At 42.2% G+C, this 16,209-nt stretch overlaps 1 protein-coding gene across 2 annotated transcripts in view; it reads right to left on the bottom strand.

Moving 5' to 3' along the window:
* unc5db (unc-5 netrin receptor Db) overlaps window positions 1–16,209 on the bottom strand; it is a 274,433-nt gene that overhangs the window by 184,539 nt on the left and 73,685 nt on the right. The window lies entirely within an intron of this gene.

Genomic DNA, 16,209 nt, shown 5'->3' on the forward strand with positions numbered 1-16,209 from the left:
TATTAATAATAAAAATAAATAAAAAAGGAAATCAGTGTATATGATATAAAACATATATGCACTTACATATGTAGTTAGAAATAGAAATTAAAAGCACATACGGGGGGCCATATGCAGCAAAGCACACACAGTGTTAATGCATACTGCGCCACACACAGCCCCCCCTATGCATCCATGCATACAAACCACAATTACTAATTAGAAGGGGGAAAAAAAGAAAGAAAAGAAAAGTCTGTATACATAAGTATTTACATAAAACACAGTTATGTATGATCAGGAAACCATATACAACACAGCACACATGATGCATACTGCGCCATATACAGCTCCCTGTACATGCCCAAAAGGCCAGTGCAAACTTAGATAAATGTCAATCATATTAGTTAAGTCTGTTTCCGTCTTAAACAGTAAACTACCATACTTCAAACAGTGAACATACCCAATCACGACTACAAAATAAATATCCCCAATTCAGAGCTCCCCTCTCCCCCATCAAGAAATTAACATCTTAGAAGACAACAAGTAAAGTAGGTAAATAACTACCCCCCCCCCCCCCCCCCCCAGACAGCGGATCCACGAGCACGTAGAGCCAACGCGCCACGAGATCGTACATCCGCCAGCTATTAAGATTAGGAAAAAAAAAAGGAAAGAAAAGAACGAGTCAATGAGCCAGGGAGAGAGAGAGAGAGGAGAAGCAGAGATAGGTAGAGAGACATAGAGAAAGGGCGGGAGAGCGAGTGGTCTCTGGAACCGCGGAGCCTTCACAATTTAGACCATATTATTTATATCTGTTTCGCCTTAAACAGTAGGCTACATTACTCAATACAAAGGCCAAAGCCCAGTCTCGCCCTCCTACCCGAGAAAGTAGCGTTTTAGGAGGCATAAACGAACCATAAACTAACAACCAACATAGCCGCCATTACCTAACAGAAAGAGAGAGAGAGAGAGAGAGAGAGAGACACACACACAGCGAGAGAGAGAGCCATAGAGAGAGAGAGAGAGAGAGAGAGAGAGAGAGAGAGAGAGAGAGAGAGAGAGAGAGAGAGAGAGAGAGAGAGAGAGGGAAAGCCGAGATAGATAGAGAGACACAGAGGGAAGACGAGAGAGAGAGCAGGCTCGGAACCGGGACACGGAACACGTTAGACAAAGCTTAACAGAGAGAGATAAAACCCTCTAGACCTATATAGTAAGCAGCACAACGCTCAATAAGAGCAAAGAAAAAGAATACAATAATAACAAGAACAATGTCCATTATATTCAAACAAAAAAGACAGTGAATTATGCTTATAGCTTTATCAGCCCTAAATCCTCTCTCCTTGCGGTAACCTAAATTAAAACGAGTAACACCCATCTGCTTACATATCTTATTAAAAAATAAAATATATCTTATTCTTCAATACAAATAAAATAGGCATTATGAAACGAAACACTTGAAAACACAACGTCAAGTCAGATGATGAGTCCAAAACAATAAGTAGGCTTACATTAACAACTCACCCTTTGGGGAGGAGGAGGAGGAGAGAGTGAGGAAAGAAAGACGCTGCGTAAAAGTCATCTCCAAAGTCCCAGCCAGCTTACCAACAGTCCATTAAAGGCAAAAGGATATCACATCGGCAGAATGTGTTTGAAAGCACGCGATCACAAAAGCAAAAGTGTCCCTGGTAAAAGTTAGTTCTCTGTAACTGTCGTCTCATCATCCTGCGTAGCTAGAGTCTCGTCCGCAGCACCTGGAGTCTTGAACTTATCCTTGCAAAAGGCCAGCGCTTCCTTGGGTGAGTTGAAAGTAGAAGTCGCCTCATCCACGGTTATCCAGAATTTGCTCGGGTGCCTTATTCCGTATTTAACTCCTTCCGCGGTGATGGAACGTAGGAATTCCTTTACTGGCCCGAAAGCTGCCCTTCTCTTTGATGTTTCAGCAGACCAGTCGGGGAAAATATACACCTTTTTGCCATTGTATGTCAGTTGGCCTGCTTTCCTGGAGAGCTGGAGTATGCGTTCCTTTACCCGGAAAAAATGGATCCTTGCCAGGAAAGCCCTTGGCTTATCAGAACGTGGATTGCCGGTCCGATGAGCACGATCCACCTCCGGGGGGGAGTCGGGAAACTCGTCGGGGAATGTTTTCTGCAAAAAAGACTGGATAAAGGCCACTGGGTCAGCCTTTTCTAGCCCAGGAGAGATCCCAATCACTCTTATGTTGTTCCTACGACTCCGGTCTTCTGCTATGACGAGCTTCTCCTCCAGATTAGCACATCTTCTCTCCAATTCAGTGATACACATCTGCAAACTGTCCATGGAGGAACCAAAGTTCTCAATGGCCTCCCCATGTTCAGCCACGGTCGTGTTCAGCGTGGCGACTGCAGGACGCAGCTCCTTTCCGAAGTCATCAATCTTCTTCAGTAATTTCTTCTCCAAGCCAAGCATCATGGGTTGAATAAAACCATCCATAAACTCTTTCAGTGATTCCTTGAGGACCTCGCGCAGCATGCTCTTTGTAACCGGAGCGTCAGCGTCGCCCTGCATTGCGCCAGCCATGTTGTCAGCGTTTGCGGTCGGAGACCTGGTACTCCTCGACCTCGTGTTAATCGTATTCGGCATGAAACACGAAACAACTGCAAAAACAGACACTCACCAGTGTTTTGGCGTTTAAAGTCTCAAAAGAACTATAAAGGCAGTAAAAAATGGGCTTAAAAAATGTGAAAACTTTGCACCTCTACAGAGCTCAACAAACGCGTCCTACTCGGTCGCCATCTTGTCGGAACTCCGGAGTGACTTAATTCCTGTATGTAAACTGTGGTTTTTCTCTGTATCTCTCAGAATGCATTCTCTGAATAAACCAACTTTATTGTACTCCCGTTTTCTCTACTCATATTTGGCTTCGCGTCTTTTACTTTTCAAAAATAACTCTGGCTATCAGAGCTTTTAATTATAAGGTTTAAAGGTCCTAAATCTACTTATCATAACCATATTCACTGCTATCTACAGGAGTACATTTATAATAATAATACTAATGACAACTGTCACAAAGTGCTTGAGAAATGAGAGTACATGACAGAATACGAAATATGACCGGTGCTGATGAATTATTTGTGCTTGTTTTATGAGAGCTGAGGTCTCCGTCACCCACTATGTGGGTAATGTGCTATAAAATAATTAGTGCTGCTAATAATTGTTAATGTTATTATTGTGTTTAAAACACAGAGACCATAGCAAAGAAGGAGAGACAACGCCTGCACCACCTCAGTCTGCTGAGGTAATTCAAGGTCCCATAGAACAGTGGTTCTCAAAGTGGGGTCTGGGGACCCCCAGGGGTCCCTGGGGGGTTTCCAGGAGGTCCCCTGCAAAATGTGTTAATACAGCATCAAAATCAGTTTGAGTGCTTTAACCCTACAGTATATACAATTATTTATTTGAAAATAGACGGATGCTAATCAACAGCGCTATTGCTACTGTTGTATGCATGACACATACAACAGTAGGTGCTTGGGAGCCTAGAGGATTATGAAGGATAAACAGCACCCCAATAACGGACTGTTCATGATGATACACTTGGGGTGTCTTACAGCTCGGTGCTCAAGCCTTGGGATGAGCTTTTACCCTACGGCTGCCAGAGACCTAAACACGGACATGGAAATGCAAAACAAAAGGGGGGAAAAAAACAATATAAAAAACAATAGTATATATATATATATATATATATATATATATATATATATTACTAGTGTAGCCTATAACTGCTTAGAGTAGACGTCTTGCTGCTGTGGGGGCTGTGACAGTAACCGAGAGAGGTCTATCTAAACGAGCAAACTAACCTTGGAAATAAATTAGCTTCAGAAAGATGTGAAGCCATTTTATTATGAGCAAAATGAGCCCTGAATAAAGAAACTATTAAAAGAAATATGTTACATATTAATCCTATCATTGGATGATGGGAGTCGAGGACCAAACGCAACAAGTAATTTTCATTAAGTTTAGTTGGATGTCATTTTGTCACATTCAGGCAATTGTTGAGGCTTAATGGGGTCTGGTATACCCTGGTTTTATGTTAACATAAATGTCTGTGTCTGTTGAGAAGTTGAACGTTTATGAATCTTGTCACTAAGTAGAGGCTTATAAATGGAAACGACCAAGAACTGACCCTTGTGATGCACCAGAATACATAATCATTCTGGATACATATTGTGGCTGTCTGGTAGAAACCTTGTATGTCAAGATACTACAAGCTACAAGATACTCTTGTAATATGTCAAAATATATTTTCTCGTAAATTAATTCCATACTTTGTCATACTAACTAGTAACTACGTGTTTCACAAAAGTAAGCAAAAATAGCCGATCTACTCTTTTGAGCTTTTTTTAAGGCGGCCCACTGTGCATGCGTGGCACCCCTACTACGTACAGGTATGTGTCAAACCCCTACAGCCTCAGTATGTTGCGCTGGTGCCACAGATGCACACGTGTCACAGCAATGCACAGGCAGGTCACACAATCGGATGAGTAACCACATGCGGTGCAACAGCACCCATATCTGCGGCCGTGTCTAAAACATTAAGTATACTTATTTTTCGTACTATACCAGGACCATGGACATGCAGGACAAAAACACACGAAAAGATACAGCTGGCAAGGGTTTTAGACCCAGATAAAGATATAAAGGATTCTTTTTTTAAATGAGCTCAGAGTTACAGCTGACACTACTGCAATCCATATACAGGCTCAATAACCTCAACATACGTGCCACTGAGTGTGAACTACCTATTAAAACAAATGGACTTCACGTGCATGCCTGCATGTGTGTCTTGTTTTAAATGTAGGCAGCGTGCCACATATGCGTTGCCGTTGACATATTATTAACACAGATACGGGGAGAGCCTGAGCCCACTCATTTGACCAATAATTCAGGGGTCCGGTATACAGTATGTGCACATTGTGCAGCCCTTGGCCCCTGACTACTATACGTGATTTGATAGGCAAGCTGTCATAACGACCTTGGACGGTATCAGCTGTGATCAGAGGATGTGTTCATTACATGCATTACAGATGAGTCTGTTAACCCAGGGGTCTTCAACGTTTTCAGGCCAAGGACCCCTTAGTCGACAGAGAGAGATGAAGCAGGGACCACCACAACCTGTTCATAGATTCCATATAGTTTCATTGTTTGACAGCACAATCATCAGTGTATTTTGGATTCATGTCAATTTGTGTTTTCAGATTCTTAATCACTTGAACTGTCAATACTCCCCTCTACACCAAACCTCTTTGCTGAAAATAGCCGATCTACAAGCTCACAACGCCTCGCAGCACAAGGTGTTGTGAGCTTGTACTGTAGATCTGCTATTTTTGGCTAAAGTTCTCAGAATCTGGTTAAGAATCTGGCTAAAAAAGGAGATTTTCTTTTTTTTAAGTGTGCCTATGCATAGCATGGGGACACTTATTGTTCTTGCTCATATTTATATATTTAAGTCTGTCCATGCAATTCCCCAAAAGTTTGGCACGCTACTCCTCCCACAGTTTTTGCACCACACACTCCCGCCATATGTCAAATTGATCGGCTTGCTCGGGAATGGTGTGCTATCAAGTTGCTAAGAGAAAGGTTCTATAGTTTAATTGATATTAATTTATTAGTGAATTAATTTCCCCCATTGACTTATAATGGGAATCGCATTCAATTATTTTTTTCTCGCAAACCATAGGGGCTACAGTTTCAAGACTTGGAGAGGAGGTTCATAATGATTGTAAGAATTAATCAAAAAATAATTACGTCATTTGGCCTCATGGTGGCGCTATAACAGCCCAGTTTACGTTTTGGCCTGTAACTGTTGAACCGTAGGTCGGAAAATTAAAATTATTTTTTCCCTGGATTCCTTGGGTCATGACGCATCTCCCCATATAGGCCACGCCCATTTGCGTATGGGTAGATTTTCCGCCATCTTGAATTTTCTCCAAAACACACTTTTTGCTCCTTTTCCTACATATTTTCTTCAAATGTCTCAAAAACTGGTACACATGATCTATGAAGCCACGCGATAAACATAGTCAAAGGATATTTCGATAGTCCGTACCGTTCGTTCGTAACGTGCTTCCAAAGTTAGCGGGAGGGGCCCGTTTGGCAAAAAATTGCCCTAACTCACAAACAAAAGGTTGAGTCGACACTAAATTTCAACCACAGGTTGCGGGTGGCATACTCAACAGATCCCCAAAAGCATTTCCACTTCGACCCCTAGGGGGCGTCACAAACATGCGACACGTAAACATATTACTTAGACAAAATCTCTGGACTTTGAGCTTTAACTCAAAAAACACCATAATAGTTCTGTTCAATATTACAATGGGAATCCATTAAGAATGTCTTACTCTACCTCTGATAACATCTTTGTAAGATTTTACTGTACAAAAGTGGAGTAATATAGCTTTAAAGTCACAACAAAAACACATTATTTAGAAGGTGGAGTAATATAGTTTTAAAGTCACTACAAAAACATGGGACTTAGTCAAAACCTCTGGACTTTGAGATTTAACTGAAAAAACACCATAATAGTTCTGTTCACTATTACAATGACAATCCCCTAAGAACGTCCTACTGTACCTCTGATAACATCTTTGTAACATTTTACTGTACAAAATTGGCCCCTGCTCTCCCGGACGCTGCTAGGTTGAGTTACAGCATTTTATGTGCGCTGCAGTGGCAGGGGGTCCTCCACTGGGGGCGCCACCACTTTTGCATCCGTTCTGGAGCACCAGGAGTGGGTGGTCCCCGGGAAATGGCTGTGAGCAGCCCTGTTGGGGTGTTCATTTGGTCATTTTTGCACATTTGGTCATGTGTTACATCTGGGGGTCCCCCAGGGACCTGGGGGTCCCTGGGGCTCCGGGGGTCCTTGGAGGTTGTAGTATGTTAGGCAAGGGGAGTGTGTGTAAAATCTGGCATGGATGGGGTCAATGGTTGGGGAGATATGAGCAGGGGACAAGTGTGACGTGTGACGTGTGAGCACATCAATTCCCCAAAAGTTTGGCACGCTACTCCTCCCACAGTTTTTGCACCACACACTCCCGCCATATGTCAAATTGATCGGCTTGCTCGGGAATGGTGTGCTATCAAGTTGCTAAGAGAAAGGTTCTATAGTTTAATTGATATTAATTTATTAGTGAATTAATTTCCCCCATTGACTTATAATGGGAATCGCATTCAATTATTTTTTTCTCGCAAACCATAGGGGCTACAGTTTCAAGACTTGGAGAGGAGGTTCATAATGATTGTAAGAATTAATCAAAAAATAATTACGTCATTTGGCCTCATGGTGGCGCTATAACAGCCCAGTTTACGTTTTGGCCTGTAACTGTTGAACCGTAGGTCGGAAAATTAAAATTATTTTTTCCCTGGATTCCTTGGGTCATGACGCATCTCCCCATATAGGCCACGCCCATTTGCGTATGGGTAGATTTTCCGCCATCTTGAATTTTCTCCAAAACACACTTTTTGCTCCTTTTCCTACATATTTTCTTCAAATGTCTCAAAAACCGGTACACATGATCTATGAAGCCACGCGATAAACATAGTCAAAGGATATTTCGATAGTCCGTACCGTTCGTTCGTAACGTGCTTCCAAAGTTAGCGGGAGGGGCCCGTTTGGCAAAAAATTGCCCTAACTCACAAACAAAAGGTTGAGTCGACACTAAATTTCAACCACAGGTTGCGGGTGGCATACTCAACAGATCCCCAAAAGCATTTCCACTTCGACCCCTAGGGGGCGTCACAAACATGCGACACGTAAACATATTACTTAGACAAAATCTCTGGACTTTGAGCTTTAACTCAAAAAACACCATAATAGTTCTGTTCAATATTACAATGGGAATCCATTAAGAATGTCTTACTCTACCTCTGATAACATCTTTGTAAGATTTTACTGTACAAAAGTGGAGTAATATAGCTTTAAAGTCACTACAAAAACACATTATTTAGAAGGTGGAGTAATATAGCTTTAAAGTCACTACAAAAACATGTGACTTAGTCAAAATCTCTGGACTTTGAGATTTAACTGAAAAAACACCATAATAGTTCTGTTCACTATTACAACGGCAATCCCCTAAGAACGTCCTACTGTACCTCTGATAACATTTTGGTAACATTTTACTGTACAAAAGTGGAGCAATATAGCTTTAAAGTCACTACAAAAACACATTACTTAGAGAAGTAGCAGTGTCGGAAAAGGTGTTATAAAAAGCGGCCTGAAGGTGGCGCTAGAATAGGGGCATGTGAGAAATGAGGGGTGGGGTGTCCGCGTTGCCGTGGCGGACGAATAGGTACCGGCCCCGGCTCTCCCGGACGCTGCTAGGCCGAGTTACGGCATTTTATGTGTGCTGCAGTGGCAGGGGGTCCTCCACTGGGGGCGCCACCACTTTTGCATCCGTTCTGGAGCACCAGGAGTGGGTGGTCCCAAGGAAATGGCCGTGAGCAGCCCCGTTGGGGTGTTCATTTGGTCATTTTTGCACATTTGGTCATGTGTTACATCTGGGGGTCCCCCAGGGACCTGGGGGTCCCTGGGGCTCCGGGGGTCCTTGGAGGTTGTAGTATGTTAGGCAAGTGGAGTGTGTGTAAAATCTGGCATGGATGGGGGCAACGGTTGGGGAGATATGAGCAGGGGACAAGTGTGACGTGTGAGCACATGTGCTCATTTTTTACATCTGGGGGTCCCTGATCCACAAGCCCACATGCAGCCTTGTAGATCGGCTGTTTTTATTGTTTTATTTTTTAAATTGTTTCCCCCTGACTTAGTCTTTTCTAGGATCACCTTTTAGTTGAGCTTGTACCAGTGACTGTACTGTCAATGACACTGTATACCTATGACAGTCCTATATCAATAATTAGTTCATTTGTGAATGACTTCCCTGTGGAAATATCATGTGTATTACGTATCTATCTATCTTCCCAAGTCAGATGCATTCACATTGCACTGAACGCACGCACGCACGCACGCACGCACGCAGGCTGCGCAGGTCAGCTCAACTTTTTTTTTTTTTTTTTTTTGTAAAGCTCCAGCCAGAGTCAGGCGCCGAGGTGAGGGGACGGCACCAAGCCGGACTTGCGTGCTCAGGCAGCGGCCGAAGGCCGCTGCCCCCTCCCACCCCCTGGAAGTGCGGCAGGCTGGAAGCCTCTAGAACCTATCTGTAGGTCCCCGTCCATAGATGTCGCTCTATCCAAGAAATTCTCCCCCCCAGTCACCTGACACACCAGGAACTGCTGCTGCTGCACATTCAATTATTTTTCTCTCGCAAACCATAGGGGCTACAGTTTCAAGACTCGGAGAGGAGGTTCATAATGATTTCAAGGATTAAATAAAAAATATTAGTGTAATTTGGCCTCATGGTGGCGCTATAACAGCCCACTTTACGTTTTGGCCTGTAACTGTTGAACCGTAGGTCGGAAAATTAAAATTATTTTTTCCCTGGATTCCTTGGGTCAAGACGCATCTCCCGATATAGGCCACGCCCATTTGCGCCAGGATAGATTTTCCGCCATCTTGAATTTTCTCCAAAACACACTTTTTGCTCCTTTTCCCACATATTTTCTTCAAATGTCACAAAAAGCGGTACACATGATCCATGAACCCATGCAATGAACATACTCAAGGGATATTTTGATAGTCCATACCGTTCGTTCGTAACGTGCTTCCAAAGTTAGCGGGAGGGGCCCGTTTGGCAAAAAATTGCCCTAACTCACAAACAATAGGTCGAGTCGACACTGAATTTCAACCACAGGTCGGGGGTGGCATACTCAACAGATCCCCAAAAGAATTTCCACTTCGACCCCTAGGGGGCGTCACAAACGCGCGAAACGTAACCGTTTCGTGCCAAAGCGCGTTTTTCACGGGGACCGACCCTCTCGCGACGAAACGCGGACGACTCGGCGGACGGTCTCACGGTCCGAACCGCTGCACAAGGTCGCGCATTTAGCGAGCTGCACTGCAGGCACACTTGTCAAAATTGACCATGTCAATTCTAGTATTTATTTATGTCTGTCCATACGATTCCCCAAAGTTTGGCACGCTACTCCTCCCACAGTTTTTGCAACACACACTCGCGCCATATGTCAAATCGACCGGCTTACTCGGGAATGGTGTGCTAGTAAGTTGCTAAGAGAAAGGTTCTATAGTTTAATTGATATTAATTTATTAGTGCATTAATTTCTCCCCATTGACTTATAATGGGAATGGCAAAAACTCACATTCATTTATTTTTCTCTCGCAAACCATAGGGGCTACAGTTTCAAGACTTGTTGAGGAGGTTCATAATGATTTCAAGGATTAAATAAAAAATAATAGTGTCATTTGGCCTCATGGTGGCGCTATAACAGCCCACTTTACGTTTTGGCCTGTAACTGTTGAACCGTAGGTCGGAAAATTTAAATTATTTTTTCCCTGGATTCCTTGGGTCAAGACGCATCTCCCGATATAGGCCACGCCCATTTGCGCCTGGATAGATTTTCCGCCATCTTGAATTTTCTCCAAAACACACTTTTTGTTCCTTTTCCGACATATTTTCTTCAAATTGCACAAAAAACGGTACACATGATCTATGAACCCATGCAATGAACATACTCAAGGGATATTGCGATAGTCCATTACGTTCGTTCGTAACGCGCTTCCAAAGTTAGCGGGAGGGGCCCGTTTTGCAAACAATAGCCATAAATCACAAACAAAAGGTCCAGTCAACACTGAATTTCAACCACAGGTCGGGGGTGGCATACTCAACGATCCCCAAAAGCATTTCCAATTGGCCACATGGTGTCGCTATAACGGACCACTTGCCTCGTAACTCTTGAACCATAGGTCGGAGAATTAAAATTCTTTTTTCCCTGGATTCCTTGGGTCACGACGCATCTCTCCATATAGGACACGCCAATTTGCACATGGGAAGATTTTTCACCATTTCAAATTTTCTCCAAAACACACTTTTTGCTCCTTTTCCTACATATTTTCTTCAAATGTCTTAAAAACCGGTACACATGATCTATGAAGCCACGCGATAAACATAGTCAAAGGATATTTCGATAGTCCATACCGTTCGTTCGTAACGCGCTTCCAAAGTTAGCGGGAGGGGCCCGTTTCGCAAACGATAGCCATAAATCACAAACAATAGGTCGAGTCAACACTGAATTTCAACCACAGGTCGCGGGCGGCATACTCAACGATTCCCCAAAAGCATTTCCACTTCGACCCCTAGGGGGCGTCACAAACGCGCGAAACGTAACCGTTTCGTGCCAGAACGCGTTTTTCACGGGGACCGACCCTCTCACGACGAAACGCGGACGACTCGGCGGACGGTCTCACGGTCCGAACCGCCGCACGAGGTCGCCCACACACTCGCGCCATATGTCAAATCGACCGGCTTGCTCGGGAATGGTGTGCTAGTAACTTGCTAAGAGAAAGGTTCTATAGTTTAATTGATATTAATTTATTAGTGAATTAATTTTCCCCATTGACTTATAATGGGAATCGCATTCAATTATTTTTCTCTCGCAAACCATAGGGGCTACAGTTTCAAGACTTGGAGAGGAGGTTCATAATGATTGTAAGAATTAATCAAAAAATAATTACATCACTCGGCCTCATGGTGGCGCTATAACGGCCAACTTTACGTTTTGCCCCGTAACTCTTGAACCGTAGGTCGGAAAATTAAAATTATTTTTTCCCTGGATTCCTTGGGTCAAGACGCATCTCCCGATATAGGCCACGCCCATTTGCGTATGGGTAGATTTTCCGCCATCTTGAATTTTCTCCAAAACACACTTTTTGCTCCTTTTCCTACATATTTTCTTCAAATGTCTTAAAAACCGGTACACATGATCTATGAAGCCACGCGATAAACATAGTCAAAGGATATTTCGATAGTTCGTACCGTTCGTTCGTAACGCGCTTCCAAAGTTAGCGGGAGGGGCCCGTTTGGCAAAAAATTGCCCTAACTCACAAACAATAGGTCGAGTCGACACTGAATTTCAACCACAGGTCGGGGGTGGCATACTCAACGGATCCCCAAAAGCATTTCCACTTCGACCCCTAGGGGGCGTCACAAACGCGCGAAACGTAACCGTTTCGTGCCAAAACGCGTTTTTCACGGGGACCGACCCTCTCACAACGAAACGCAGGCGACTCGGCGGACAGTCTCACGGTCCGAACCGCACGAGGTCGCGCATTCAGCGCGCTGCAGGCACACTTGTCAAAATTGACTCTGTCAATTCTAGTTCTTTCTATCATACAAAGATTTGGAGGACCCCCTGTAGTAACTCTGAGGACCCCCTTGGGGTCTCGGACCCCCTGTTGAAGACCATTGTGTTAACCCAATGCAGGAATTTATGCTGAAATGAAATGTGATATATTGTACGGCCATGGGATGAAAAGAACGTTAGGTGACTCATTTCTATTTATGTATTATTATCAAATCAGAAGTGGGCCAGTGGAGGCATTAAATGACAGCGCGACAGGAACAATGGGCCCCTGACAACCCTGCCCACCATGTATTTATTTTAGATTTGACATTTGTTTTACGAATGAGGAGCCAAATACATATAATACTTGTTCCTCCTTAGTTACAGCAAGGCCCAATATTTCTACACATGCTAAAAATGGCTACAAAACCTTTATATCCACTGATTTTGGGCTACACGTTGAAGGGTAATTTATTTTTAGGTCTGGTGGTAATGATGTAGCGTGCGTGTTAAAATCACACTTTACATTATTTCACACCATTTCCCAAAGCATACATTTACACTTCTTTTTTTTACGTCTGGGGGTACTTTCCCAATATTTTTTTCTAGTAAGTTAGTAATAATAGTAAAATAAGAAATAAACAGAGTGAGAAAAACAAAACAAAAAAACGCATAAACTAAATCTTAACGGGCTGGAGTAAAAAAATAAAAACATAAATCTGTTTTCAGGGTACTTGTTCAAGTATGAATGAACCCACTCAAATGCATAACCCCATCAATCTGTCTGTCTGTTGTTTTGTCCATCTGCACGTCTATTAGTGTGGTATCTTGAGCAGTTATAAACTAGCGCATGCACCCAATTTAAAAGTAATTTAATAATATGTTACATTAAAGGCAGCATATTAATAATGCTGTGACCGACGGTGTCAAATGGTGCACTGAGATTAGGGAGGATCAATCTAGAGAAGCCACCTTAATCTACAGCAAGGAGGAAGTCAAGCTTGAGGGCAGCCATTGGTGTCGGGCAGAAACCATGTCCATATTTACTATTACTTGTACTGCTTTTATGCGACACTGTCATACAACCAAGTAGGCCTATTATAGGGCATTCATTTATAAAAAGAAAAACAAAAGGGATAGCTTATATCTAGTAATGTCTCATGGGAGATTTTGAGTAAATGGATGGAAAATGCCCAGGAGGCCACCAAACCAAGAAAAGAAAAGGGGGAAAAAAAGTCCTCTAAAAAAAGAAAATAATAAAATCCTCCAAGACTCTTTACACTCTTTACTACAAGAGAAGCCTCTATAATCTTTAAGTGAGGGTGGGTGGAAACAAATTAATCTATTAGCCAGAAAAGAACGGCTTAAGCTTATTGTATACCTGGTTGCGTGACCCTGGGAAGTAATTAAGTAAAAATCACTCTCTAGTGTCTTCGTGTGAAGTTATGATACAGTATGTTTGCACTCCTTGCATCCTTGGCAGCTTTATGAAAGCATGATATATTATCTATTTTAGACTGGCAAATGTACCGGTAATTACTAATTCATTAGATTTCCATTTTCACTTCAAGTCTTTGTATATTCTCACCTTGAACTCTGAGTAGTTGTGTTTTTAAAAGAGGATATACTTGTAGAGTCTAAAAGGGACAAACAAACAAATAATGTATGTGCTCCTCGAGCAGGTCTCTAAGGGGGCTCACAGGTTGCACTTAAGAAAGCACTGATCTACAAGCGTCTCAAAGCGTTGTAAGCTTGTAGATCAGTTCAAATGAAGCTTTAGGGAGGCAGTAGTGGAAGAAAAGGACACGTTGAAGAAGAAGACAAACAGACGGGAGTACTATAAATGGGGGATGGAACACAATACAACACAAACAATGGCTTTGTGGTCAGAAATAGATCTTCTGAAGTAAGATTTAAAAATAAAAGTGTATCACCTTTGAAGTGACGAGCACATTTGAAAGGCCGGATTAGAAGCTTCAATAAGTAGATTGTGGGTGAGAGCCAGGGTCAGAACAAACAGCTAGAACACCAGCTCTCTGATCAATAGTCTATACTATAATACTATAATATACTATAATATTTATTGAGCAAAACAATGAATATGTTTCAGCTAAAACCATCATCAGACTGCGTGCCTTGATATTAAAATTTACAAAAAATGAGTAGCAGGCCTATGCTGTCATAGAAATAACTTCAGAGAATCTTTTCAACAAAAGGAGTTGTTGGTCTACACTGTTGACTACACATTTAACCCATTTAGGCCTAGGATTATTGAATGTTTTAACTGTTGAAAAATAGCAGATATACAAGCTCACAGCGCTGCACCGAGTGCCGCGCTGCGAGCTTGTAGATCTGCTATTTTTGAAAAGTCGTGAAAATGTGTGAAAATCTTAATATATGTATTTTTAAAGCGAACGTCTCACGTAACTCAAATTTTGCTTCTGGGCTGGTCCCTGGAACTAAATATTTTGAGATGGGGGTCCGTGGCCAAATAAATATCATTTTGGTTTGAGAACCACTGACATAGTAGTCTTTCAAGTTCAGACTAACTGAGCTCCGGTTAAGTGAAAAGGACCTTTTCTTTGACGATGGCTAACCAGATTGCTGACATAGAAACATGAAGGATTCAAAAGACACTTATAGAATCGGGTCAAAATTAGAATTTTCACGATTCTTCAAAAATAGCAGATCTACAAGCTCACAGCGTGGCACACGGTGCCGCGCTTTGAGCTTGTATATCTGCTATTTTTCAATAGTTAAAGCATAAAATAATAATACACAATACTGTGTACCCGTTCTGAATGGGTTTTAATAGAAGATACTTCAGAGCAGTACTGTAGACATTCAAGATTTAGATTTCAGCTTTCTGACTACTGCCACAAAAGAGAACAAAGGGTCGGTGGTGATACGTAAGTAAGATGGAAGGTGGTTGTGAAGTAAATTCTCTGTTGCCTGTTCTGCCTTGCACTCTCAGAAGGTAGGAACCTACTGGCCACAGATGGTCGCTGATGTATACTGCCCTAGGCATGCCTGTGGGGTACTTTTTGACATTGTGCTTGAGGCTGTGGGATTGTGTACACATTTGAATGGAAGGGAACCTGGAAATACCACCCCAAGTAGTTTAAAAATGTATATATTTTGTTGTTGTGAGCTGTCAAAGGGAGCCAAGAGAAATGCAATGCTATGACGAACTGAATGAATACTATATTATCAACACTCAGCATTGCTTGAGATGTCTGGAACATACTGTAATGTTATGAACATTTCTGTTCCTACATTAAGCATTCATATATAAAAGCTCTATATTTCAAACAGTTTGTTTGTTCAGTAACAGGGGTTTCCCCATCTCTTTGGTAAACAGAAAATACATTTTAGCGTCAAAATACCATCATCAATACCAATTCCACTTGGTCATTTATTCTGTATACTAAAGAGCTGGAAAGACAAGAGATATGTCTGTTACTGAACAAACACTCTATAGCAATGATTCCTATCAGAATATGTAGAGCTAAAATAAATATCACTTACACCTCCTTTAATCTACTAGATGCCCAATAATGCAATGTAAAATTAAATATAACAAAGGTGAAATCTATCAATTAAGGATTAAGCCTATGTGAAGCAACCCAGCACATTTTCTTTTGATCGATATTTATTTGAAAAGTTCTTGATTTGGAAAGCTGAAGCTCATAACTTTGAGGAATAAGGGACATCCACACACTGTCCCACACTTGCTTAATATAGAGATGTAATAACAAACGTTAGCCTGAAGAAGATCCTTGACCGAAACGTTGCCTATTAAATCTCTATTGAGCAAGTGAAGACAGCGAGCCGGTGTCCCTGAATCCTCAAAGCATATGTGTCTACTCCACCCACGCACCACCCGTCACAAAGATTTCATTCGGGTGTGCAGCGACGTTTGATGACCTGAAAGCTCATAACTCAAAGCACATAAAACAGAGAAAATAAATATCTTTGGAAATGTCTACTCTTGCGGAATAACAAACTAAA

This window comes from Nannobrachium achirus, assembly GCF_963921795.1.
Source record: "Nannobrachium achirus genome assembly, chromosome: 12".
Taxonomy (NCBI): Eukaryota; Metazoa; Chordata; class Actinopteri; order Myctophiformes; family Myctophidae; genus Nannobrachium; species Nannobrachium achirus.